We start from the raw sequence: 27784 nt of genomic DNA on the forward strand, positions 1-27784 counted from the left end.
ACGATGAAGCACAGAAATTGCATCGCAATTAAATTGAAAAGGCACAATGCCGACTTAAGTACAAGAGGACTGACACTCTAACTTTCCATGATTTGAACCGCTCCTTCGAGTCAAGTTTTAGATTCCGATGCATCACTTCAGGTTTACTGTATCCCTTGGACCTTCTTATTGACGATGAAACACAGAAATTGCATCCGAATTTAATGTAAAAGGCACAACGTCGACTAAAGTACAAGTTGACTGACACTCTAACTTTCTATGATTTGAACCTCTCCTGTGAGTCCAGTTTTAGATTCCGATGCTTCACTTCAGGTTTACTGAATACCTTGGACCTTGTTAATAACGATGAATCACAGAAATTGCATCCTAAATTAATACAAAAGTCATATTGCCGACTTAAGTATAAGAGGACTGACACTCTAATTTTCTATGACTACCATCTCTCCTGTGAGTCCAGTTTTAGATTCCAATGCTTCACTTGAGGTTTACTGTATACCTTGGACATTCTTTCTGACGATGAAACACAGAAATTGCATCCTAATTTAATACAAAAGGCACAGTGCCGACTTAAGTACAAGAGGACTGACACTCTAACTTTCTATGATTTTAATCTCTCCTGTGAGTCCAGTTTTAGATTCCGATGCTTCACTTCAGGTTTAATGTATACCTTGGACCTTCTTATTAACGATGAAACACAGAAATTTCATCCTAATTGAATACAAAATGCACAATGCTGACTTAAGTACAAGAGGACTGACACTCTAGCTTTCTATGACTTGAACCTCTCCTGTGAGTCCAGTTTTAGATTCCGTTGTTTCACTTCGGGTTTACTGTATACCTTGGAACTTCTTATTGACGATGAAACACAGAAATTGCATCCTAATTTAAAACAAAAGGCACAATGCCGCCCTAAGTACGAGAGGACAGACTCTCTAACTTCCTATGATTTGAACCACTCCTGTGAGTCCAGTTTTAGATTTCGATGCTTCACTTCAGGTTTACTGTATCCCTTGGACCTACTTATTGACGACGAAACACAGAAATTATATCCGTATTTAATACAAAATGCCCAATGCCGACTTAAGTACAAGAGGACTGACACTCTAACTTTCTGTAATTTGAACCTCTCCTGTGAGTCCAGTTTTAGATTCCGTTGCTTCACTTCAGGTTGACTGTATACCTTGGACCTTCTTATTGACGATGAAACACAGAAATTGCATCCGAATTTAATACAAAAGGCACAAGGCCGACTTAAGTACAAGAGGACTGACACTCTAACTTTCTATGATTTGAACGTCTCCTGTGAGTCCAGTTTTAGATACCGATGCCTCACGGCAGGTTTACTGTATCATTGGACCTTCTCATTGTTGATGAATCACAGAAAATGCATCCTAATTTAATACAAAATGCACAATGCCGACTTACGTACGAGAGGACTGACACTGTAACTTTCAATGATTTGAACCTCTCCTGTGAGTCCAGTTTTTGATTCGGATGCTTAACTTTAGGTATACTGTATCCCTTGGACCTTCTTATTGACGATAAAACACAGAAATTGCATCCGAATTAAATACAAAATGCACAATTCCGACTTAAGCACAAGAGGACTGACACTGTAACTTTCTATGATTTGAACCTCTCCTGTGAGTCCAGTTTTAGATTCCGTTGCTTCACTTCAGGTTTACTGTATACCTTGGACCTTCTTATTGACGATGAAACACAGAAATTGCATCCTAATTTAAAACAAAAGGCACAATGCCGCCTTAGGTACAAGGGGACAGACTCTGTAACTTTCTATGATTTGAACCTGTCCTGTGAGTCCAGTTTTAAATTCCGATGCTTCACTTCATTTTTACTGTATACCTTGGACCTTCTTATTGACGATGAAACACAGAAATTGCATCCGAATTTAATACAAAAGGCACAAGGCAGACTTAAGTACAAGAGGACTGACACTCTAACTTTCTATGATTTGAACGTCTCCTGTGAGTCCAGTTTTAGATACCGATGTTTCACGGCAGGTTTACTGTATCATTGGACCTTCTCATTGTCGATGAAACACAGAAAATGCATCCTAATTTAATACAAAATGCACAATGCCGACTTACGTACGAGAGGACTGACACTCTAACTTTCTATGATTTGAACCTCTCCTGTGAGTCCTGTTTTAGATTCCGATGCTTCACTTCAGGTTTACTGTATACCTTGGACCTTCTTATTGACGATGAAACACAGAAATTGCATCCGAATTTAATACAAAAGGCACAATGCCGACTTAAGTACAAGAGGACTGACATTCTAACTTTCTATGATTTCAACCTCTCCTGTGAATCCAGTTTTAGATTCCGTTGCTTCACTTCAGATTTACTGTATACCTTGGACCTATTTACTGTCGATGTAACACAGAAATTGCATCCTAATTGAATACAAAATGCACTATGCCGACTTAAGTACAAGAGGACTGACACTCTAACTTTCTGTAATTTGAACCTCTCCTGTGAGTCCAGTTTTAGATTCCGTTGCTTCACTTCAGGTTGACTGTATACCTTGGACCTTCTTATTGACGATGAAACACAGAAATTGCATCCGAATTTAATACAAAAGGCACAAGGCCGACTTAAGTACAAGAGGACTGACACTCTAACTTTCTATGATTTGAACGTCTCCTGTGAGTCCAGTTTTAGATACCGATGCCTCACGGCAGGTTTACCGTATCATTGGACCTTCTCATTGTCGATGAAACACAGAAAATGCATCCTAATTTAATACAAAATGCACAATGCCGACTTACGTACGAGAGGACTGACACTGTAACTTTCAATGATTTGAACCTCTCCTGTGAGTCCAGTCTTTGATTCGGATGCTTAACTTTAGGTATACTGTATCCCTTGGACCTCCTTATTGACGATAAAACACAGAAATTGCATCCGAATTAAATACAAAATGCACAATTCCGACTTAAGCACAAGAGGACTGACACTGTAACTTTCTATGATTTGAACCTCTCCTGTGAGTCCAGTTTTAGATTCCGATGCTTCACTTCAGGTTTACTGTATACCTTGGACCTTCTTATTGACGATGAAACACAGAAATTGCATCCGAATTTAATACAAAAGGCACAAGGCCGACTTAAGTACAAGAGGACTGACACTCTAACTTTCTATGATTTGTACCTCTCCTGTGAGTCCAGTTTTAAATTCCGATGCTTAACTTCAGGTTTACTGTACACCTTGGACCTTCTTATTGACGATGAAACACAGAAATTGCATCCGAATTTAAAACAAAAGGCACAATGCCGCCTAAAGTACAAGAGGACAGACTCTCTAACTTCCTATGATTTGAACCTCTCCTGTGAGACCAGTTTTAGATTCCGATGCTTCACTTCAGGTTTACTGTATCCCTTGGACCTTCTTATTGACGACGAAACACAGAAATTGCATCCGTATTTAATACAAAATGCACAATGCCAACTTAAGTACAAGAGGACTGACACTCCAACTTTCTATGATTTGAACCTCTCCTGTGAGTCCAGTTTTTGATTCGGATGCTTAACTTCAGGTATACTGTATCCCTTGGACCTTCTTATTGACGATGAAACACAGAAATTGCATCCGAATTAAATACAAAATGCACAATGCCGACTTAAGCACAAGAGGACTGACTCTGCAAATTTCTATGATTTGAACCTCTCCTGTGAGTCCAGTTTTAGATTCCGATGCTTCACTTCAGGTTTACTGTATACCTTGGACCTTCTTATTGACGATGAAACACAATAATTGCATCCGAATTTAATACAAAAGGCACAAGGCCGACTTAAGTACAAGAGGACTGACATTCTAACTTTCTATGATTTCAACCTCTCCTGTGAATCCAGTTTTAGATTCCGTTGCTTCACTTCAGATTTACTGTATACCTTGGACCTTATTACTGACGATGAAACACAGAAATAGCATCCTAATTTAATACAAAAGGCACAATGCCGACCTAAGTACAAGAGGACTGACACTCTAACTTTCTATGATTTTAATCTCTCCTGTGAGTCCAGTTTTAAATTCCGATGCTTCACTTCAGGTCTACTGTATACCTTGGACCTTCTTATTGACGATGAAACACAGAAATTTCATCCTAATTGAATACAAAATGCACAATGCCGACTTAAGTACAAGAGGACTGACACTTTAGCTTTCTAAGATTTGAACCTCTCCTGTGAGTCCAGTTTTAGATTCCGTTGCTTCACTTCAGGTTTGCTGAATACCTTGGACCTTCTTATTGACGATGAAACACAGAAATTGCATCCTAATTTAAAGCAAAAGCACAATGCCGCCTTAAGTACAAGGGGACAGACTCTCTAACTTTCTAAGATTTGAACCTCTCCTGTGAGTACAGTTTTAGATTCCGATGTTTCACTTCAGGTTTACTGTATCCCTTGGACCTTCTTATTGACGACGAAACACAGAAATTGCAAACCGTATGTAATACAAAATGCACAATGCCGACTTAAGTACAGGAGGACTGACACTCTAACTTTCTATGATTTGAACCTCTCCTGTGAGTCCAGTTTCAGATTCGGATGCTTCACTTCCGGTTTACTGTATCCCTTGGACCTTCTTATTGACGATGAAACACAGATATTGCATCCGAATTAATTAAAAAATGCACAATGCCGACTTAAGTACGAGAGGACTGACACTGTAACTTTCTATGATTTGTACCTCTCCTGTGAGTTCAGTTTTAAATTCCGATTCTTCACTTCATTTTTACTGTATACCTTGGACCTTCGTATTGACGATGAAACACAGAAATTGCATCCGAATTTAATACAAAAGGCACAATGCCGACTTAAGTACAAGAGGACTGACACTCTAACTTTCTATGATTTGAACCTCACATATGATTCCAGTTTTAGATTCCGATGCTTCATTTCAGACTTAGTGTATACCTTGGACCTTCTAATAGAAGATGAAACACAGAAACTGCACCTGAATTATACAAAAGGCACAATGCCGACTTAAGAACAAGAGGACTGACTCTCTAACTTTCTATGGTTTGAACCTCTCCTGTGAGTCCAGTTTTAGATTCCGATGCTTCACTTCTGGTTTACTATTTACCTTGGATCTTCTTATTGACGGTGAAACACAGAAATTGCATCCAAAATTTATACAAAAAGCACAATGCCGACATAAGTACAAGAGGACTGACACTCCAACATTCTATGATTTGAACCTCTCCTGTGAGTCCAGTTTTAGATTCCTTTGCTTCACTTCAGTTTTACTGTATACCTTGGACCTTCTTATTGACCATGAACCACAGAAATTGCAACCAAAATTAATGCAAAAGGTACAATGCCGACTTAAGTACAAGAGGACCGACACTCTAACTGTCTATGATGTGAACCTCTCCTGTGAGTTACGTTTTAGAATCCGATGCTTCACTTCAGGTTTACTGTATACCTAGGTCCTTCTTATTGACGATGAAACACAGAAATTGCATCCTAACTTAATACAAAAGGCACAATGCCGACTTAAGTACAAGAGGACTGACACTCTAACTATCTATGATTTTAATCTCTCCTGTGAGTCCAGTTTTAGATTCCGAAGCTTCACGTCAGGTCTAGTGAATACCTTGGACCTTCTTATTGACGATGAAACATAGAAATTGCATCCGAATTTAATACAAAATGCACAACGCCGACTTAAGTACATGAGGATTGACACTCTAACTCTCTATGATTTGAACCTCTCCTGTCAGCCCAGTTTTAGATTCCGATGCTTCAATTCGGGTTTACTGCAACTCTAGGACCTTATTATTGACGATGAATCACAGAAATTGCATCCAAATTTAATACAAAAGGCACAATGCCGACATAAGTACAAGAGAACTGACACTCTAACTTTCTATGATTTGAACCTCTCCTGTCAGCCCAGTTTTAGATTCCGATGCTTTAATTCGGGTTTACTGCAACTCTTGGACCTTATTATTGACGATGAATCACAGAAATTGCATCCAAATTTAATACATAAGGCACAATGCCGACTTCAGTACAAGAGGACTGACACTCTAACTTTCTATGATTTGAAGCCCTCCTGTGAGTCCAGTTTTAGATCCCGATGCTTCACTTCAGGTTTACTGTATAACTTGGACCTTCTTATTGACGATGAAACACAGAAATTGCATCCGCATTCAATACAAAAGGCGCAATGCCGATTTAAGTACAAAGGAACTGACTCTCAAACTTTCTATGATTTGAACCTTACCTGTGAGCCCAGTTTTATATTCCGAAGCCTCTCTTCAGATTTACTGTATACCTTGGACCTTCTTATTGACGATGAAGCACAGAAATTGCATCGGAATTAAATTCAAAAGGCACAATGTCGACCTAAGTACAAGAGGACTGACTCTCCAACTTTCTATGATTTGAACCTCTCCTGTGGGTCCAGTTTTAGATGCCGATGCTTCACTTCAGGTTTACTGTATACCTTGGACCGTCTTATTGACGATGAAACACAGAAATTGCATCCGAATTTAATACATAAATCACAATGCCGACTTCAGTACAAGAGGACTGACACTCTAACTTTCTATGATTTGAACCTCTCCTGTGAGTCCAGTTTTACATTCCGATGCCTCACTTCAGGTTTACAGTATACCATGGACCTTCATATTGACGATGAAACACAGAAATTGCATCGGAATTAAATTAAAAATGCACAATGCCGACTTAAGTACAATAGGACTGACACTCTAACTTTCTATGATTTGAATCTCTCCTGTGAGCCCAGTTTTAGATTCCGATGCTTCACTTCAGGTTTGCTGTATACCTTGGACCTTCGTATTGACGATGAAGCAAAGAAATTGCTTCGGAATCAAATTCAAAAGGCACAATGCCGACTTAAGTACAAGTGGACTGAAACTCGAACTTTCTATGATTTGAACCTCTCCTGTGAGTCCAGTTTTAGATTGCGATACTTCACTTCAGGTTTACTGTATACCTTGGACCTTCTTATTGACGATGGAGCACGGAAATTGTGTCGGAATTAAATTCAAAAGGCCCAATGCCGACTTAAGTACAAGAGGACTGACACTCTAACTTTCTATGATTTGAACCCATCCTGTGAGTCCAGTTTTAGATCCTGATGCTTCACTTCAGGTTTACTGTATACCTTGGACCTTCTTATTGACGATGTAACACAGAAATTGCATCCGAATTCAATACAAAAGGCGCAATGCCGACTTAAGTACAAGAGGACTGACTCTCAAACTTTCTATGATTTTAACCTCTCCTGTGAGCCCAGTTTTATATTCCGAAGCTTCACTTCAGGTTTACTGTATACCTTGGACTTTCTTATTGACGATGAAGCACAGAAATTGCATCGGAATTAAATTCAAAAGGCACAATGCCGACCTAAGTACAAGAGGACTGACTCTCCAACTTTCTATGATTTGAACCTCTCCTGTGGGTCCAGTTTTAGATTCCGATGCTTCACTTCATGTTTACTGTATTCCTTGGACCGTCTTATTGACGATCACACGCAGAAATTGCATCCGAATTTAATACAAAAGGCACAATGCCGACTTAAGTACAAGAGGACTGACACTCTAAACTTTCTATGATTTGAATCTCTCCTGTGAGCCCAGTTTTAGATTCCAATGCTACACTTCAGGTTTACTGTATACCTTGGACCTTCGTATTGACGATGAAGCAAAGAAATTGCTTCGGAATCAAATTCAAAAGGCACAATGCCGACTTAAGTACAAGTGGACTGACACTTTATCTTTCTATGATGTGAACCTCTCCTGTGAGTCCAGTTTTAGATTCCGATTCTTCACTTCAGGTTTACTGTATACCTTGGACCTTCTTATTGACGATGAAGCACGGAAATTGTGTCGGAATTAAATTCAAAAGGCCCAATGCCGACTTAGGTACAAGAGGACACACACTCTAACTCTGTATGATTTGAACCTCTCCTGTGAGCCCAGTTTTAGATTCCGATGCTTCACTTCGGGTTTACTGCAACTCTTGGCCCTTCTTATTGACGATGAATCACAGAAATTGCATCCGAATGTAATACAAAAGGCACCATGCTGACTTAAGTACAAGAGGACTGACACTCTAACTTTCTATGATTTGAACCCCTCCTGTGAGTCCAGTTTTAGATCTCGATGCTTCACTTCAGGTTTACTGTATACCTTGGACCTTCTTATTGACGATGAATCATAGAAATTGCATCCGAATTTAATACAAAAGGCACAATGCCGACATAAGTACAAGAGGACTGACACTCTAACTTTCTATGATTTGAACCCATCCTGTGAGTCCAGTTTTAGATCCTGATGCTTCACTTCAGGTTTACTGTATACCTTGGACCTTCTTATTGACGATGTAACACAGAAATTGAATCCGAATTCAATACAAAAGGCGCAATGCCGACTTCAGTACAAGAGGACTGACACTCTAACTTTCTATGATTTGAACCCCTCCTGTGAGTCCAGTTTTAGATTCCGATGCTTCACTTCTGGTTTACGGTATACCTTGGACCTTTTTATTGACGATGAAACACAGAAATTGCATCCGAATTTAATACAAACGGCACAATGCCGTGTTAAGTACAACAGGACTGAGACTCTAACTTTCTATGATTTGAACCTCTCCTGTGAGCCCAGTTTTAGATTCCGATGCTTCACTTCAGGTTTACTGTATACCTTGGACCTTCGTATTGACGATGAAGCACAGAAATTGCTTCGGAATCAAATTCAAAAGGCACAATGCCGACTTAAGCACAAGTGAACTGACACTCTAATTTTGTATGATTTGAACCTCTCCTGTGAGTCCAGTTTCAGATTCCGATTCTTCACTTCAGGTTTACTGTATACCTTGGACCTTCTTATTGACGATGAATCACAGAAATTGCATCCGAATTTAATACAAAAGGCACAATGCCGACATAAGTACATGAGGACTGACACTCTAATTTACTATGATTTGAACCCCTCCTGTGAGTCCAGTTTTAGATCCCGATGCTTCACTTCAGGTTTACTGTATACCTTGACCCTTCCTATTGACGATGAAACACAGAAATAGCATCCGAATTCAATACAAAAAACGCAATGCCGACTTAAGTACAAGATGACTGACACTCAAACTTTCTATGATTTGAACCACTCCTGTGAGCCCAGTTTTATATTCCGACGCTTCACTTCAGGTTTACCGTATACCTTGGACCTTCTTATTGACGATGAAGCACAGAAATTGCATCGGAATTAAATTCGAAATGCACAATGCCGACCTAAGTACAAGAGGACTGACTCTCCAATTTTCTATGATTTGAACCTCTCCTGTGGGTCCCGTTTTAGATTCCGATGCTTCACTTCAGTTTTACTGTATTCCTTGGACCGTCTTATTGACGATGAAACACAGAAATTGCATCCGAATTTAATACAAAAGGCACAATGCCGACTTCAGTACAAGAATACTGACACTCAAACTTTCTATGATTTGAACCTCTCCTGTGAGTCCAGTTTTAGATTCCGATGCTTCAATTCAGGTTTACTGTATACCTTGGACCTTCTTATTGACGATGAAACACAGAAATTGCATCCGAATTTAATACAAAAGGCACAATGCCGAGTTAAGTACAAGAGGACTGACACTCTAACTTTCTATGATTTGAATCTCTCCTGTGAGTCAAGTTTTAGATTCCGATTCTTCACTTCAGGTTTACTGTATACCTTGGACCTTCTCATTGACGATGAAGCACGGAAATTGTGTCGGAATTAAATTCTAAAGGCCCAATGTCGACTTAAGTGCAAGAGGACTGACTTTCTAACCTTCTATGACTTGAACCTCTCCTGTGAGCCCAGTTTTGGATTCCGATGCTTCACTTCAGGTTTACTGCAACTCTTGGGCCTTCTTATTGACGATGATACACAGAAATTGCATCCGAATTTAATACAAAAGGCAAAATGCCGACTTAAGTACAAGTGGACTGACACTCTAACTTTCTATGATGTGGACCCCTCCTGTGAGTCCAGTTTTTGATTCCGATGCTTCACTTCAGGTTTACTGTATACCTTGGACTTTCTTATTGACGATGAAACACAGAAATTGCATTCGAATTTAATACATAAGGCACAAGGCCGACTTAAGTACAAGAGGACTGACACTCTAACTTTCTATGATTTGAACCCCTCCTGTGAGTCCAGTTTTAGATTGCGATGTTTCACTTCAGGTTTACTGTATACCTTGGACCTTCTTATTGACGATGAAGCACAGAAATTGCATCGGAATTAAATTCAAAAGGCACAAAGCCGACTTAAGTACAATAGGACTGACACTCCAACTTTCTATGATTTGAACCTCTCCTGTGAGTCCAGTTTTAGATTCCGATTCTTCACTTCAGGTTTACTGTATACCTTGGACCTTCTTATTGACGATGAAGCACAGAAATTGCATTGGAAGTAAATTCAAAAGGCAGAAAGCCGACTTAAGTACAGGAGGAGTGACACTCTAAATTTCTATGATTTGAACCTCGCCTGTGACTCGAGTTTGGGATTCCGATGCTTCACTTCAGGTTTACGGTATACCTTGGACCTTCGTATTGACGTTGAAGCACAGAAATTGCATCAGAATTAAATTCAAAAGGCACAATGCCGACTAAAGTACAAGAGGACCAACACTCCAACTTTCTATGATTAGAACCTCTCCTGTGAGTCCAGTTTTAGATTACGATTCTTCACTTCAGGTTTACTGTATACCTTGGACCTTCTTATTGACGATGACACACAGAAATTGCATCCGAATTTAATACAAAAGGCACAATGCCGACTTAAGTACAAGAGGACTAACTTTCTATGATTTGAACCTCTCCTGTGAGCCCAGTTTTAGATTCCGATGCTTCACTTCAGGTTTACTGTATACCTTGTACCTTCGTATTGACAATGAAGCACAGAAATAGCATCGGAATTAAATTCAAAAGGCACAATGCCGACTAAAGTACAAGAGGACCAACACTCCAACTTTCTATGATTTGAACCTCTCCTGTAAGTCCAGTTTTAGATTCCGATTCTTCACTTCAGGTTTACTGTATACCTTGAATCTTTTTATTGACGACGAAGCATGGAAATTGTGTCGGAATTAAATTCAAAAGGCCCAATGCCGACTTAGGTACAAGAGGACGGACACTCTAACTCTCTATGATTTGAACCTCTCCTGTAGGCCCAGTTTTAGATTCCGATGCTTCACTTCGGGTTTACTGCAACTCTTGTACCTTCTTATTGATGATGAATCACAGAAATTGCATCCTAATTGAATACAAAATGCACAATGCCGACATAAGTACAAGAGGACTGACACTCTAATTTTCTATGATTTGAACCACTCCTGTGAGTCCAGTTTTAGATCCCGATGCTTCAGTTCAGGTTTACTGTATACCTTGGACCTTCCTATTGACGATGAAACATAGAAATTGCATCCGAATTCAATACAAAAGGCGCAATGCCGACTTAAGTACAAGAGGACTGACACTCAAACTTTCTATGATTTGAACCTCTCCTGTGAGCCCAGTTTTATATTCCGAAGCTTCACTTCAGGTTTACTGTATACCGTTGGACCTTCTTATTGACGATGAAGCACAGAAATTACATCGGAATTAAATTCAAAAAGCACAATGCCGACCTAAGTACAAGAGGACTGGCTCTCCAATTTTTTATGATTTGAACCTCTCCTGTGGATCCAGTTTTAGATTCCGATGCTTCACTTCAGGTTTACTGTATTCCTTAGACCGTCTTATTGACGATGAAACACAGAAATTGCATCCGAATTTAATACAAAAGGCACAATGCCGACTTCAGTACAAGACTACTGACACTCAAACTTTCTGTGATTTGAACCTCTCCTGTGAGTCCAGTTTTAGATTCCGATGCTTCAATTCAGGTTTACTGTATACCTTGGACCTTCCTATTGACGATGAAACACAGAAATTGCATCCGAATATAATACAAAGGGCACAATGCCGAGTTAAGTACAAGAGGACTGACACTCTAACTTTCTATGATTTGAATCTCTCCTGTGCGCCCAGTTTTAGATTCCGATGCTTCACTTCAGGTTTACTGTATACCTTGGACCTTCGTATTGACGATGAAGCACAGAAATTGCCTCGGAATCAAATTCAAAAGGCACAATGCCGACATAAGTACAAGTGGACTGACACTCTAACTTTCTATGATTGAACCTCTCCTGTGAGTCCAGTTTTAGATTCCGATTCTTCACTTCAGGTTTACTGTATACCTTGGACCTTCTTATTGACGATGGAGCACGGAAATTGTGTCGGAATTAAATTCAAAAGTCCCAATGTCGACTTAAGTGCAAGAGTACTGACACTCTAACTTTCTATTATTTGAACCTCTCCTGTGAGCCCAGTTTTAGATTCCGATGCTTCACTTCAGGTTTACTGTATCCCTTAGACCTTCTTATTGACGATGAAACACAGAAATTGCATCCTAATTTGATACAAAAGGCACAATGATGACTTAAGTACAAAAGGACTGACACTCTAACGTTCTATTATTTGAACCTCTCCTGTGAGTCCAGTTTTAGATTCCGATGCTTCACTTCAGGTTTACCGTATCCCTTGGACCTTCTTATTGACGATGAAACACAGAAATTGCATCCGAACTTAATACAAAAGGCACATTGCCGACTTAAGTACTAGAGGACTGACACTCTGACTTTCTATGATTTAAACCTCTCCTGTAAGTCCAGTTTTAGATTCCGATGATTCACTTCAGGTTTACTGTATACCTTGGACCTTCTTATTGACGATGAAACATAGAAATTGCATCCGAATTTAATACAAAAGGCACAATGCCGACTAAGGTACAGGAGGACTGACACTCTAACTTTCTATGATTTGAACCTATCCTGTGAGTCCAGTTTTAGATTCAGATGCTTCACTTCAATTTACTGTATACCTCGGACCTTCCTATTGACGATGAAACACAGAAATTGCTTCCTAACTTGATACCAAAGGCACAATGATGGCTTAAGTAGAAGAGGTCTGAAACTCTAACATTCTATGATTTGAACCTCTCCTGTGAGACCAGTTTTAGCTTCCAATGTTTCACTTCAGGTTTACTGTATTCCTTGGACCTTCTTATTGACGATGAAACACAGAAATTGCATCCTAATTTGATACAAAAGGCACAATGATGACTTAAGTACAAGAGGACTGACACTCTAACGTTCTATTATTTGAACCTATCCTGTGAGTCCAGTTTTGGATTCCGTTGCTTACTGTGTATTTTGGACCATCTTACTGACGGTGAAACACAGAAATTCCATCCTAATTTAATACAAAAGGCACCCAGCCGACTTAAGTACAAGAGGACAGACACTCTAGTTTTCTATGATTTGAACCTCTCCTGTGAGTCCAGTTTTAGATTCCGATGCTTCACTTCAGGTTTACTATATTACATGGGCCTTCTTATTGACGCCGAAACACAGAAATTGCAACCGAATTTAATACAAAAGCACAATGCCGACGTAAGTACAAGAGCACTGACGCTATAACTTTCTATGATACGAACCTCTCCTGTGAGTCAAGTTTTAGAATCCGATGCTTCACTTCAGGTTTACTGTATCCCTTGGACCTTCTTATTGACGATGAAACACAGAAATTGCATCGGAATTAAATTCAAAGGGAAAACGCCGACTTAAGTACAAGAGGACTGACACTCTAACTTTCTATGTTTTGGACCTCTGCTGTGAGTCCAGTTTTAAAATCCTATGCTTCATCTCAGGTTTACTGTATCCCTTGGACCTTCTTATTGACGATGAAACACAGAAATTGCATCGGAAATTAATACAAATGGCACAATGCCGACTTAAGTACAGGAGGACTGACACTCTAACTCACTATGATTTGAACCCCTCCAGTGAGACCAGTTTTAGATTCCGATGCTTCACTTCAGGTTCACCGTATACCACGGACCATCTTAATGACGATTAAACACAGAAATAGCATCCGAATTTAATACAAAAGGCACAATGATGACTTAAGTAGAAGAGGTCTGAAACTCTAACATTCTATGATTTGAACCTCTCCTGTGAGACCAGTTTTAGCTTCCGATGTTTCACTTCAGGTTTACTGTATTCCTTGGACCTTCTTATTGACGATGAAACACAGAAATTGCATACTATTTTAATACAAAAGGCACAATGCGGACTTATGTTAAAGAGGACTGACACTCTTACGTTCTATGATTTTAATCTCTCCTGTGAGTCAAGTTTTAGATTCCAATGCTTCACTTCAGGTGTACTTTATACCTTGGACCTTCTTATTGACGACGAAACACAGAAATTTCATCCTAATTGAATACAAAATTCACAATGCCGACTTAAGTACAAGAGGACTGACACTCTAACTTTTTATGATTTGAACCTCTCCTGTGAGTCCAGTTTTAGATTCCGATGCTTCACTTCAGGTTTACTATATACCTTGGACCTTCTTATTGACGATGAAACACAGAAATTTCATCCTAATTGAATACAAAATTCACAATGCCGACTTAAGTACAAGAGGACTAACACTCTAACTTTCTATGATTTTAATCTCTCCTGTGACTCCAGTTTCAGATTCCGAAGCTTCACTTCAGGTTTACTGTATACCTAGGACTTTCTTATTGACGATGAAACACAGAAATTGCATCCTAATTTAATACAAAAGGCACAATGCCGATTTAAGTACAAGAGGTCTGACACTCTAACTTTCAATGATTTGAACCTCTCCTTCGAGTCCAGTTTTAGATTCCGATGCTTCACTTCAGGTTTACTGTATCCCTTGGACCTTATTATTGACGATGAAACACAGAAATTGCATCGGAATTTTATACAAAAGGCACACTGCCGACTTAAGTACAGGAGGACTGACACTCTAACTTTCTATGATTTGAACCTATCCTGTGAGCCCAGTTTTATATTCCGAAGCTTCACTACAGGTTTACTGTATACCTTGGACCTTCTTATTGTCGATGAAGCACAGAAATTGCGTCGGAATTAAATTCAAAAGGCACAAAGCCGACTTAAGTACAAGAGGAGTGACACACTAAATTTCTATGATTTGAACCTCTCCTGTGACTCCAGTTTGGGATTACGATGCTTCATTCCAGGTTTACTGTATACCTTGGACCTTCGTATTGACGTTGAAGCACAGAAATTGCATCGGAAATAAATTCAAAAGGCACAATGCCGACTAATGTACAAGAGGACCGACACTCTACCTTTCTATGATTTGAATATCTCCTGTGAGCCCAGTTTTAGATTCCGGTGCTTCACTTTAGGTTTACTGTATACCTTGGACCTTCGTATTGACGATGAAGTACAGATTATGCTTCGGAATTAAATTCAAAAGGCACAATGCAGACTTAAGTACAATTGGACTGACACTCCAACTTTCTATGATTTGAACCTCTCCTGTGAGTCCTGTTTTAAATTCCGATACTTCACTTCTGGTTTACTGTATATCTTGGACCTTCTTATTGACGATGACACACAGAAATTGCATCCGAATTTAATACAAAAGGCACAATGCCGACTTAAGTACAAGAGGACTGACACTCTAACTTTTTATGATTTGAACCTCTCCTGTGAGTCCAGTTTTAGATTCCGATGCTTCACTTCAGGTTTACTATATACCTTGGACCTTCTTATTGACGATGAAACACAGAAATTTCATCCTAATTGAATACAAAATTCACAATGCCGACTTAAGTACAAGAGGACTAACACTCTAACTTTCTATGATTTTAATCTCTCCTGTGACTCCAGTTTCAGATTCCGAAGCTTCACTTCAGGTTTACTGTATACCTAGGACTTTCTTATTGACGATGAAACACAGAAATTGCATCCTAATTTAATACAAAAGGCACAATGCCGATTTAAGTACAAGAGGTCTGACACTCTAACTTTCAATGATTTGAACCTCTCCTACGAGTCCAGTTTTAGATTCCGATGCTTCACTTCAGGTTTACTGTATCCCTTGGACCTTATTATTGACGATGAAGCACAGAAATTGAATCGGAATTAAATTCAAAAGGCACAATGCCGACCTAAGTACAAGAGGACTGACTCTCCAACTTTCTATGATTTGAACCTCTCCTGTGGGTCCAGTTTTAGATTCCGATGCTTCACTTCATGTTTACTGTATTCCTTGGACCGTCTTATTGACGATGACACGCAGAAATTGCATCCGAATTTAATACAAAAGGCACAATGCCGACTTAAGTACAAGAGGACTGACACTCTAACTTTCTATGATTTGAATCTCTCCTGTGAGCCCAGTTTTAGATTCCAATGCTACACTTCAGGTTTACTGTATACCTTGGACCTTCGTATTGACGATGAAGCAAAGAAATTGCTTCGGAATCAAATTCAAAAGGCACAATGCCGACTTAAGTACAAGTGGACTGACACTTTATCTTTCTATGATGTGAACCTCTCCTGTGAGTCCAGTTTTAGATTCCGATTCTTCACATCAGGTATACTGTATACCTTGGACCTTCTTATTGACGATGAAGCACGGAAATTGTGTCGGAATTAAATTCAAAAGGCCCAATGCCGACTTAGGTACAAGAGGACACACACTCTAACTCTGTATGATTTGAACCTCTCCTGTGAGCCCAGTTTTAGATTCCGATGCTTCACTTCGGGTTTACTGCAACTCTTGGCCCTTCTTATTGACGATGAATCACAGAAATTGCATCCGAATGTAATACAAAAGGCACCATGCTGACTTAAGTACAAGAGGACTGACACTCTAACTTTCTATGATTTGAACCCCTCCTGTGAGTCCAGTTTTAGATCTCGATGCTTCACTTCAGGTTTACTGTATACCTTGGACCTTCTTATTGACGATGAATCATAGAAATTGCATCCGAATTTAATACAAAAGGCACAATGCCGACATAAGTACAAGAGGACTGACACTCTAACTTTCTATGATTTGAACCCATCCTGTGAGTCCAGTTTTAGATCCTGATGCTTCACTTCAGGTTTACTGTATACCTTGGACCTTCTTATTGACGATGTAACACAGAAATTGCATCCGAATTCAATACAAAAGGCGCAATGCCGACTTCAGTACAAGAGGACTGACACTCTAACTTTCTATGATTTGAACCCCTCCTGTGAGTCCAGTTTTAGATTCCGATGCTTCACTTCTGGTTTACGGTATACCTTGGACCTTTTTATTGACGATGAAACACAGAAATTGCATCCGAATTTAATACAAACGGCACAATGCCGTGTTAAGTACAACAGGACTGAGACTCTAACTTTCTATGATTTGAACCTCTCCTGTGAGCCCAGTTTTAGATTCCGATGCTTCACTTCAGGTTTACTGTATACCTTGGACCTTCGTATTGACGATGAAGCACAGAAATTGCTTCGGAATCAAATTCAAAAGGCACAATGCCGACTTAAGCACAAGTGAACTGACACTCTAATTTTGTATGATTTGAACCTCTCCTGTGAGTCCAGTTTCAGATTCCGATTCTTCACTTCAGGTTTACTGTATACCTTGGACCTTCTTATTGACGATGAATCACAGAAATTGCATCCGAATTTAATACAAAAGGCACAATGCCGACATAAGTACAAGAGGACTGACACTCTAATTTACTATGATTTGAACCCCTCCTGTGAGTCCAGTTTTAGATCCCGATGCTTCACTTCAGGTTTACTGTATACCTTGACCCTTCCTATTGACGATGAAACACAGAAATAGCATCCGAATTCAATACAAAAAACGCAATGCCGACTTAAGTACAAGATGACTGACACTCAAACTTTCTATGATTTGAACCACTCCTGTGAGCCCAGTTTTATATTCCGACGCTTCACTTCAGGTTTACCGTATACCTTGGACCTTCTTATTGACGATGAAGCACAGAAATTGCATCGGAATTAAATTCGAAATGCACAATGCCGACCTAAGTACAAGAGGACTGACTCTCCAATTTTCTATGATTTGAACCTCTCCTGTGGGTCCCGTTTTAGATTCCGATGCTTCACTTCAGTTTTACTGTATTCCTTGGACCGTCTTATTGACGATGAAACACAGAAATTGCATCCGAATTTAATACAAAAGGCACAATGCCGACTTCAGTACAAGAATACTGACACTCAAACTTTCTATGATTTGAACCTCTCCTGTGAGTCCAGTTTTAGATTCCGATGCTTCAATTCAGGTTTACTGTATACCTTGGACCTTCTTATTGACGATGAAACACAGAAATTGCATCCGAATTTAATACAAAAGGCACAATGCCGAGTTAAGTACAAGAGGACTGACACTCTAACTTTCTATGATTTGAATCTCTCCTGTGAGTCAAGTTTTAGATTCCGATTCTTCACTTCAGGTTTACTGTATACCTTGGACCTTCTCATTGACGATGAAGCACGGAAATTGTGTTGGAATTAAATTCTAAAGGCCCAATGTCGACTTAAGTGCAAGAGGACTGACTTTCTAACCTTCTATGATTTGAACCTCTCCTGTGAGCCCAGTTTTGGATTCCGATGCTTCACTTCAGGTTTACTGCAACTCTTGGGCCTTCTTATTGACGATGATACACAGAAATTGCATCCGAATTTAATACAAAAGGCACAATGCCGACTTAAGTACAAGTGGACTGACACTCTAACTTTCTATGATGTGGACCCCTCCTGTGAGTCCAGTTTTTGATTCCGATGCTTCACTTCAGGTTTACTGTATACCTTGGACTTTCTTATTGACGATGAAACACAGAAATTGCATTCGAATTTAATACATAAGGCACAAGGCCGACTTAAGTACAAGAGGACTGACACTCTAACTTTCTATGATTTGTACCCCTCCTGTGAGTCCAGTTTTAGATTGCGATGTTTCACTTCAGGTTTACTGTATACCTTGGACCTTCTTATTGACGATGAAGCACAGAAATTGCATCGGAATTAAATTCAAAAGGCACAAAGCCGACTTAAGTACAATAGGACTGACACTCCAACTTTCTATGATTTGAACCTCTCCTGTGAGTCCAGTTTTAGATTCCGATTCTTCACTTCAGGTTTACTGTATACCTTGGACCTTCTTATTGACGATGAAGCACAGAAATTGCATTGGAAGTAAATTCAAAAGGCAGAAAGCCGACTTAAGTACAGGAGGAGTGACACTCTAAATTTCTATGATTTGAACCTCGCCTGTGACTCGAGTTTGGGATTCCGATGCTTCACTTCAGGTTTACGGTATACCTTGGACCTTCGTATTGACGTTGAAGCACAGAAATTGCATCGGAATTAAATTCAAAAGGCACAATGCCGACTAAAGTACAAGAGGACCAACACTCCAACTTTCTATGATTTGAACCTCTCCTGTGAGTCCAGTTTTAGATTACGATTCTTCACTTCAGGTTTACTGTATACCTTGGACCTTCTTATTGACGATGACACACAGAAATTGCATCCGAATTTAATACAAAAGGCACAATGCCGACTTAAGTACAAGAGGACTAACTTTCTATGATTTGAACCTCTCCTGTGAGCCCAGTTTTAGATTCCGATGCTTCACTTCAGGTTTACTGTATACCTTGTACCTTCGTATTGACAATGAAGCACAGAAATAGCATCGGAATTAAATTCAAAAGGCACAATGCCGACTAAAGTACAAGAGGACCGACACTCCAACTTTCTATGATTTGAACCTCTCCTGTAAGTCCAGTTTTAGATTCCGATTCTTCACTTCAGGTTTACTGTATACCTTGAATCTTTTTATTGACGACGAAGCATGGAAATTGTGTCGGAATTAAATTCAAAAGGCCCAATGCCGACTTAGGTACAAGAGGACGGACACTCTAACTCTCTATGATTTGAACCTCTCCTGTAGGCCCAGTTTTAGATTCCGATGCTTCACTTCGGGTTTACTGCAACTCTTGTACCTTCTTATTGATGATGAATCACAGAAATTGCATCCTAATTGAATACAAAATGCACAATGCCGACATAAGTACAAGAGGACTGACACTCTAATTTTCTATGATTTGAACCCCTCCTGTGAGTCCAGTTTTAGATCCCGATGCTTCACTTCAGGTTTACTGTATACCTTGGACCTTCCTATTGACGATGAAACATAGAAATTGCATCCGAATTCAATACAAAAGGCGCAATGCCGACTTAAGTACAAGAGGACTGACACTCAAACTTTCTATGATTTGAACCTCTCCTGTGAGCCCAGTTTTATATTCCGAAGCTTCACTTCAGGTTTACTGTATACCGTTGGACCTTCTTATTGACGATGAAGCACAGAAATTACATCGGAATTAAATTCAAAAAGCACAATGCCGACCTAAGTACAAGAGGACTGACTCTCCAATTTTTTATGATTTGAACCTCTCCTGTGGATCCAGTTTTAGATTCCGATGCTTCACTTCTGGTTTACTGTATTCCTTAGACCGTCTTATTGACGATGAAACACAGAAATTGCATCCGAATTTAATACAAAAGGCACAATGCCGACTTCAGTACAAGACTACTGACACTCAAACTTTCTGTGATTTGAACCTCTCCTGTGAGTCCAGTTTTAGATTCCGATGCTTCAATTCAGGTTTACTGTATACCTTGGACCTTCCTATTGACGATGAAACACAGAAATTGCATCCGAATATAATACAAAGGGCACAATGCCGAGTTAAGTACAAGAGGACTGACACTCTAACTTTCTATGATTTGAATCTCTCCTGTGCGCCCAGTTTTAGATTCCGATGCTTCACTTCAGGTTTACTGTATACCTTGGACCTTCGTATTGACGATGAAGCACAGAAATTGCCTCGGAATCAAATTCAAAAGGCACAATGCCGACATAAGTACAAGTGGACTGACACTCTAACTTTCTATGATTGAACCTCTCCTGTGAGTCCAGTTTTAGATTCCGATTCTTCACTTCAGGTTTACTGTATACCTTGGACCTTCTTATTGACGATGGAGCACGGAAATTGTGTCGGAATTAAATTCAAAAGTCCCAATGTCGACTTAAGTTCAAGAGTACTGACACTCTAACTTTCTATTATTTGAACCTCTCCTGTGAGCCCAGTTTTAGATTCCGATGCTTCACTTCAGGTTTACTGTATCCCTTAGACCTTCTTATTGACGATGAAACACAGAAATTGCATCCTAATTTGATACAAAAGGCACAATGATGACTTAAGTACAAAAGGACTGACACTCTAACGTTCTATTATTTGAACCTCTCCTGTGAGTCCAGTTTTAGATTCCGATGCTTCACTTCAGGTTTACCGTATCCCTTGGACCTTCTTATTGACGATGAAACACAGAAATTGCATCCGAACTTAATACAAAAGGCACATTGCCGACTTAAGTACTAGAGGACTGACACTCTGACTTTCTATGATTTAAACCTCTCCTGTAAGTCCAGTTTTAGATTCCGATGATTCACTTCAGGTTTACTGTATACCTTGGACCTTCTTATTGACGATGAAACATAGAAATTGCATCCGAATTTAATACAAAAGGCACAATGCCGACTAAGGTACAGGAGGACTGACACTCTAACTTTCTATGATTTGAACCTATCCTGTGAGTCCAGTTTTAGATTCAGATGCTTCACTTCAATTTACTGTATACCTCGGACCTTCCTATTGACGATGAAACACAGAAATTGCTTCCTAACTTGATACCAAAGGCACAATGATGGCTTAAGTACAAGAGGTCTGACACTCTAACTTTCAATGATTTGAACCTCTCCTATGAGTCCAGTTTTAGATTCCGATGCTTCACTTCAGGTTTACTGTATCCCTTGGACCTTATTATTGACGATGAAACACAGAAATTGCATCGGAATTTTATACAAAAGGCACACTGCCGACTTAAGTACAGGAGGACTGACACTCTAACTTTCTATGATTTGAACCTATCCTGTGAGCCCAGTTTTATATTCCGAAGCTTCACTACAGGTTTACTGTATACCTTGGACCTTCTTATTGTCGATGAAGCACAGAAATTGCGTCGGAATTAAATTCAAAAGGCACAAAGCCGACTTAAGTACAAGAGGAGTGACACACTAAATTTCTATGATTTGAACCTCTCCTGTGACTCCAGTTTGGGATTACGATGCTTCATTCCAGGTTTACTGTATACCTTGGACCTTCGTATTGACGTTGAAGCACAGAAATTGCATCGGAAATAAATTCAAAAGGCACAATGCCGACTAATGTACAAGAGGACCGACACTCTACCTTTCTATGATTTGAATATCTCCTGTGAGCCCAGTTTTAGATTCCGGTGCTTCACTTTAGGTTTACTGTATACCTTGGACCTTCGTATTGACGATGAAGTACAGATTATGCTTCGGAATTAAATTCAAAAGGCACAATGCAGACTTAAGTACAATTGGACTGACACTCCAAATTTCTATGATTTGAACCTCTCCTGTGAGTCCTGTTTTAAATTCCGATACTTCACTTCTGGTTTACTGTATATCTTGGACCTTCTTATTGACGATGACACACAGAAATTGCATCCGAATTTAATACAAAAGGCACAATGCCGACTTAAGTACAAGAGGACTGACGCTCTAACTTTCTATGATTTGAACCCCTCCTGTGAGTCCAGTTTTAGATTCCGATGCTTCAATTCAGGTTTACTATATACCTTGGACCCTCTTATAGACGCTGAAACACAGAAATTGCAACCGAATTTAATACAAAAGCACAATGCCGACTTAAGTACAAGAGCACTGACGCTATAACTTTCTATGATTTTAAGCCCTCCTGTGAGTCAAGTTTTAGATTCCAATGCTTGACTTCAGGTGTACTTTATACCTTGGTCCTTCTTTTTGACGATGAAACACAGAAATTTCATCCTAATTGAATACAAAATGCACAATGCCGACTTAAGTACAAGAGGACTGACACTCTAACTTTTTATGATTTGAACCTCTCCTGTGAGTCCAGTTTTAGATTCCGTTGCTTACTGTGTATTGTGGACCATCTTACTGACGATGAAACACAGAAATTCCATCCTAATTTAATACAAAAGGCACACTGCCGACTTAAGTACAAGAGGACAGACTCTCTAGTTTTCTATGATTTGAACCTCTCCTGTGAGTCCAGTTTTAGATTCCGATGCTTCAATTCAGGTTTACTATATACCTTGGACCTTCTTATAGACGCTGAAACACAGAAATTGCAACCGAATTTAATACAAAAGCACAATGCCGACTTAAGTACAAGAGCACTGACGCTATAACTTTCTATGATATGAACCTCTCCTGTGAGTCAAGTTTTAGAATCCGATGCTTCACTTCAGGTTTACTGTATCCCTTGGACCTTCTTATTGACGATGAAGCACAGAAATTGCATTGGAATTAAATTCAAAAGGCACAATGCCGACTTAAGTACAAGAGGACTGACACTTCTTACATTGTATGATTAGAATATTCTCCTGCGAGACCGGTTTTAGATTCTGATTCTTCACTTCAGGATTACTGTATCCCTTGGACCTTCTTATTGACGATGAAACACAGAAATTTCATCCTAATTGAATACAAAATGCACAATGCCGACTTAAGTACAAGAGGACTGACACTCAAACCTTTTATGACTTGAACCTCTCCTGTGAGTCCAGTTTTAGAATCCTACGCTTCACCTCAGGTTTACTGTATCCCTTGGACCCTCTTATTGACGATGAAACACAGAAATTGTATCGGAATTAAATACAAAAGGCACAATGCCGACTTAAGTACAAGAGGACTGACACTTCTTACATTGTATGATTAGGATAATCTCCTGCGAGACCGGTTTTAGATTCCGATTCTTCACTTCAGGATTACTGTATCCCTTTGACCTTCTTATTGACGATGAAATTCAGAAATTGCATCCGAATTTTATACAAAAGGCACAATGCCGATTTAAGTACAGGAGGTCTGACACTATAACTTTCAATGATTTGAACATCTCCTGTGAGTCCAGTTTTAGATTCCGATGCTTCACTTCAGGTTTACTGTATACCTCGGACAATCTTATCGACGATGAAACACAAAAATTGCATCCTAATTTAATACAAAAGGCACAATCCGACTTAAGTACAAGAGGACAGACACTCCAACTCTCTATGATTTGTACCTCTCCTGTGAGTCCAGTTTTAGATTTCGATGCTTCACTTCAGGTTTACTGTATACCTCGGACCATCTTGTTGACGATGAAACACAGAAATAGCATCCGAATTTAATACAAAAGGCACAATGCCGACTTAAGTACAAGAGGTCTGAAACTCTAACATTCTATGATTTGAACCTCTATTGTGAGTCCAGTTTTAGCTTCCGATGTTTCACTTCAGCTTTACTGTATCCCTTGGACCTTCGTACTGAAGATGAAACACAGAAATTGAATCGGAATTAAGTACAAAAGGCACAATGCCGACTTAGGTACAAGAGGACTGACACTTTAACTTTGTATGATTTGAACCACTCCTGTGAGACCTGTTTTAGATTCCGATGCTTCACTTCAGGTTTACTGTATCCCTTAGACCTTGTTATTGACGATGAAACACAGAAATTGCATCCTACTTTGATACAAAACGCACAATGGTGACTTAAGTACAAGAGGACTGACACTCTAACGTTCTATTATTTAAACTTCTCCTGTGAGTCCAGTTTTAGATTCCGATGCTTCACTTCAGGTTTACCGTATCCCTTGGACCTTCTTATTGACGATGAAACACAGAAATTGCATCCGAACTTAATACGAAAGGCACATTGCCGACTTATGTACAAGAGGACTGACACTCTGACTTTCTATGATTTGAACCTCTCCTGTAAGTCCAGTTTTAGATTCCGATGATTCACTTCAGGTTTACTGTATACCTTGGACCTTCTTATTGACGATGAAACTTAGAAATTGCATCCGAATTTAATACAAAAGGCACAATGCCGACTTAGCTACTTGAGGACTGACACTCTAACTTTCTATAATTTGAACCTATCCTGTGAGTCCAGTTTTAGATTCCGATGCTTCACTTCAATTTACTGTATACCCCGGCCCTTCCTATTGACGATGAAACACAGAAATTGCATACTATTTTAATACAAAAGGCACAATGCCGACTTAGGTACAGGAGGACTGACACTCTAACTTTCTATGATTAGAACCTATCCTGTGAGTCCAGTTTTAGATTCCGATGCTTCACTTCAATTTACTGTATACCTCGGCCCTTCCTATTGACGATGAAACACAGAAATTGCATCCGAATTTAATGCAAAAGGCACAATGCCGACTTAAGTACAGGAGAACTGACACTCTAACTCACTATGATTTGAACCTCTCCTGTGAGTCCAGTTTTAGATTCCGTTGCTTCACTTCAGGTTTACTGTATACCTTGGACCTTCTTATTGACGATGAAGCACAGAAATTGCATCGGAATTAAATTCAAAAGGCACAAATCCGACTTAAGTACAAGCGGACTGACACACTAACTTTCTATGTTTATAACCTCTCCTGTGAGTCCAGTTTTAGAATCCGATGCTTCACCTCAGGTTTTCTGTATCCCTTGGACCTTCATATTGACGATGAAACACAGAAATTGTATCGGAATTAAATACAAAAGGCACAATGCCGACTTAAGTACAAGAGGACTGACACTTCTTACATTCTATGATTAGAACATTCTCCTGCGAGACCGGTTTTAGATTCCAATGCTTCACTTCAGGTTTACTGTATCCCTTGGACCTTCTTATTGACGATGAAGTTCAGAAATTGCAACCGAATTTAATACAAAAGGCACAATGCCGATTTAAGTACAAGAGGTCTGACACTCTAACTTTCAATGATTTGAACCTCTCCCGTGAGTCCAGTTTTAGATTCCGATGCTTCACTTCAGGTTTACTGTATCCCTTGGACCTTCTTATTGACGATGAAATTCAGAAATTGCATCCGAATTTAATACAAAAAGCACAATGCCGATTTAAGTACAAGAGGTCTGATACTCTAACTTTCAATGATTGGAACCTCTCCTGTGAGTCCAGTTTTAGATTCCGATGCTTCACTTCAGGTTTACTGTATCCCTTGGACCTTCTTAATGACGATGAAACACAGAAATTGCATCGGAATTTAATACAAAAGGCACGATCCGACTTAAGTACAGGAGGACTGACACTCCAACTTTCTATGATTTGAACCTCTCCTGTGAGTCCAGTTTTAGATTTCGATGCTTCACTTCAGGTTTACAGTATACCTCGGACCGTCTTATTGACGATGAAACACAGAAATAGCATCCGAATTTAATACAAAAGGCAGAATGCCGACTTAAGTACAAGAGGTCTGAAACTCTAACATTCTATGATTTGAACCTCTCCTGTGAGTCCAGTTATAGCTTCCGATGTTTCACTTCAGCATTACTGTATCCTTTGGACCTTCTTACTGAAGATGAAACACAGAAATTGAATCGGAATTAAGTACAAAAGGCACAATGCCGACTTAAGTACAAGAGGTCTGAAACTCTAACATTCTATGATTTGATCCTCTCCTGTGAGTCCAGTTTTAGCTTCCGATGTTTCACTTCAGGTTTACAGTACACCTTGGACCTTCTTATTGCCGATGAAACTCAGCATATGCATCCGAATTTAATACAAAAGGCACAATGCCGACTAAAGTACAAAAGGACTGACATTCTAACTTTCTATGATTTCAATCTCTACTGTGAATCCAGTTTATTTTCCGTTGCTTTACTTCAGGTTTACTGTATACCGTGGACCTTCTTACTGACGATGAAACACAGATATTGCATCTTAGTTTAATACAAAAGGCACAATGCCGACTTAAGTATAAGAGGACTGACACTCTAACTATCTATTATTTGAACCTCTCCTGTGAGTCCAGTTTTAGATTCCGATGCTTCACTTCCGGTTTGCTGTATCCCTTGGACCTTCTTATTGACGGTGAAACACAGAAATTGCATCCGAATTAAATACAAAATGCACAATGCCGACTTAAGTACAAGAGGACTGACACTCTAACTATCTATGAGTTTAATCTCTCCTGTGAGTCAAGTTTCATATTCCGATGCTTCACTTCAGGTTTACTGTATACCTTGGACCTTCTTATTGATGATGAAGCACAGAAATTGCATCGGAATTAAATTCAAAAGGCACAATGCCGACTTAGGTACAGGAGGACTGACACTCTAACTCTCTATGATTTGAACCTATCCTGTGAGTCCAGTTTTAGATTTCGATGCGTCACTTCAGGTTAACTGTATACCTCGGACCAACTTATTGTCGATGAAGCACAGAAATTGCATCCGAACTTAATACAAAAGGCACAATGCCGACTTAAGTACAAGAGTTCTGAAACTGTAACATCCTTTGATTTGAACCTCTCCTGTGAGTCCAGTTTTAGCTTCCGATGTTTCACTTCAGGTTTACTGTATTCCTTGGACCTTCTTATTGACGAGGAAACACAGAACTTGCATACTAATTTAATACAAAAGGCACAATGCGGACTTAAGTACAAGAGGACTGACACTCTTACTTTCTATGAATTTAATCTCTCCTGTGAGTCAAGTTTTAGATTCCAATGCTTCACTTCAGGTGTGCTTTATACCTTGGACCTTCTTATTGACGATGAAACACAGAAATTTCATCCTAATTGAATACAAAATTCACAATGCCGACTTAAGTACAAGAGGACTGACACTCTAACTTTTTATGATTTGAACCTCTCCTGTGAGTCCAGTTTTAGATTCCGTTGC

Source organism: Schistocerca serialis, chromosome 6, assembly GCF_023864345.2.
Source record: "Schistocerca serialis cubense isolate TAMUIC-IGC-003099 chromosome 6, iqSchSeri2.2, whole genome shotgun sequence".
NCBI lineage: Eukaryota > Metazoa > Arthropoda > Insecta > Orthoptera > Acrididae > Schistocerca > Schistocerca serialis.